Raw genomic sequence first — 3,060 nt, forward strand, 5'->3', positions numbered from 1 at the left:
GAAAGAGGCCAGCCTTGATAGTCCTCTTGTCTCAAGACTATTTAGGGCAGCTTCAACCTCATTTCCCCCTCTATGGAATTCATCAATCCACCCTCCAACCTCCTTGTACAGTGTAGAGACCTCATCAGATGCAGAGTGCTGCCATTTCTACACACTTCTAATCCCTTTTAATGACGAAATGCCATGGAGCCCATTACATGACATTTGTTGCCTTCCAGATGTCATCCATTGCATTTGACCTTGAAATGGTTCTCAAGTTCTGTGAAGAGGAGAAAATGAGATAGGGAGAAATCTTCTTTTGAGCCCCTGAAGCTCTCAAGAACAGAAGTCACCCCAAAACACATGGAAAGGGATCTGTGTAATTTTGTTTCAGTGACTTGGAGCAATGGGCATTCCTATGGGCAGTCTTCTGGGTAAGCATTGATGTTGCGATTCTTATCTAAGTCATTCATTTTGAGCCTTGAGCCATTTTTTAAAATGTCATGCACAGATATTGTGCCACTAAAAGATATTATTCTGATAGCTGAATGTTCTCCCTTTGCAGTATGCTTTGCTTTCACAATGCCACAAGAATATGCACTAACACTAGATGCTGACAAAGGAGGACAGATTTATCCTTCTGGGTGATTTTAATGCAAGAGTTGGACAAATATTTCAACCTGTGCCCAGGGACTATAGGAAAAGATGGCATTGGAAACAGCAACTTGAATGGCATCCTACATCTCACCAAATGTGCAGAACACAACCTTGTCATCACAAACACACACTTCCATCAGAAAAAAAGACAAGATTAAGGCATCATGGAAGCATCCCCAGTCAAATTTATTTATTTATTTATTTATTTATTTATTTATTTATTTATTTACTGTATTTGTATACCGCCTTTCTCAGCCAATTGGCGACTCAAGGTGGTTTCCAACAAATCAGTATACATAAAATGTAATAGATAAAAAACATTAAACAGTATAAAACATCATAAAAGCAATAAAAGCAATAAAAGCAACATTTATAGACAAAGCTTTGGCACTTCTTTAACTATTTATTTATTTTATTATTTTATTTACTGTATTTGTATACTGCCCTTCTCAGCCCTCAGGCGACTCGGGGTGGTTTACAGAGGCAATGATTCAATGCCCAATACGCCATAAAACATTTAAAAGCATGAACACATAATATAAAATTATAACAATAGTATTAAAAACATACATAAAAACAAACTATGTAACTATTATGTACTAGACACCGCTTTGAGGTGCTTCACATAAGAGCCATGACAGGTGTGCTGCACAAACCACAGGTTAATTTGACCCACGATGACCATCAAGATAGCTCCCAAACGCAGACTCCATGGAAGAAAGATAAGACAGAAAATGAATATCCAAGCCTTTCAAGACTGATGGGAAGTCTATAAATGAAACAAAATGATTTATAGGAAGATTATTCCCCCTGCTAGGAAAATGATTCCTCCTGATTCCCACAGCTCCCATGTTGATGTCCCAAATGTTACAGGTGGCTTCTGAGCTGCGTAGAATTCCCCCCTCTGCCGACATTTAAAGGGTTTTTATTATGTTCACCTACCCTACAATGGAATGGAGAAGTTGGGTAATTAGGTTGGCATCTTAAATAGGTTTCCATTGCTGGTGTAGAGGGGAGGCTTGCATTGGTGGACACTTTCTGACACAATTTTGGTGAAGAGTGGGATTTTGGAACTGTTCCTAGGTATCTAGGCATGTGCAAGCGACTTTTTGAAATTCATTACAAAACTGGAGGGTGCCAGCATTTCATTTCTAAAGTGTTTCTAAAGAATCATTAGTGAAAATTTTGTCACTATAACAAGAATAATGAAATGTTGTTACTTTTTGTTATAGTAATTGGGCAAGTGAGGATATTTCAAGGGCTCTTTTCTCCTTCATTTTACAGCTATTGGGGTGAAACTTGATACAATGGTAGAAGACATTTACCACTGTTAGCACATCAAGTTTCATTATGTTTCAAGTATCCACAGTTTTGGGGGGAATTTTCAAAGTTTTTATAAGCAACTTAAAAAAACCCACAAGAGCTATCTCCTTGTATTTTCTATACAATGACACAAGATAATGGGGCTCATTTCCCCCAACTTTCATAAATGTTCATACATATACAGATTTTAGGGAATATTTTAAAGTTTTGACACAAACATTTTTTAAAGCTGTCTTGTTGAATGTCTCTTATATTAACTAATAAAATTTTCATTTAGGGCTTTCTTTCCAGCCCACAACAGAGATTTGCTTACTAGAAGTATCAATCAATTATTTGACAATTCAATAATGTATTGGAACTCTGGCTGGCTGCTGCTATAGAGGGACAAATTTCCCCCTTATCCTGATTGGGTCTTTCTGATGCTGAGCAGAATTCTGGGAAATGTGGTTTAGAGCCTTTTGAATGATCTGGCATAGGGCTCCTTGCCTCCCCAAACTACATTTCCCAGAATTCTGTACTTTTTCTGTCTCTTTCCCCATTGAATTCTGTTTTTTCCCTGCTGCTTCCCTCTTCTAACGGTGAGAGGAAATTAATTTAAAGAAGCCCTTTTGGGTTTGCTTTGCTTTGTTTGCTTGTGCTGGAAATGGAACTGACATTTGGAGACTTCCAAGATTTATAAAATTCAAACAAAAAAGAATTAGGTAAATTTTGATTCTTAAGTTTTTGGTGCAGGGCCATGCCCGCATATTAGATATTGCATCATATGTAAGAATTTAATGAATTTGATCCAACTTACAATGACTAACAAAAAAATGCACACTCCTACTGTCTAGCAATCTGAGGGGTTGGGAAAATTAACTGTCCTTGATGTGGGTCTCTAATTGGATTGGAGTTGCTGCCCCAGCCTCTCCCACACCAGTTTTCTTCCTCTTTTTATTTTTGCTCAGCACCAAGAAACAAATTAAAGAGATAATAATAAAAATGTCATATTCATCCAATGCCTTTTGTCTGATCTGTTCATTCCTGTAGTAGGTCAGCAATCTTGTGAATTGTAAAGTTTTAAAAATAACTCCCATAATTCCATAGTATTGTCATAGTTTT

The sequence above is a fragment of the Anolis sagrei genome, chromosome 4 (genome assembly GCF_037176765.1).
Source record: "Anolis sagrei isolate rAnoSag1 chromosome 4, rAnoSag1.mat, whole genome shotgun sequence".
NCBI classification, from domain to species: Eukaryota; Metazoa; Chordata; class Lepidosauria; order Squamata; family Dactyloidae; genus Anolis; species Anolis sagrei.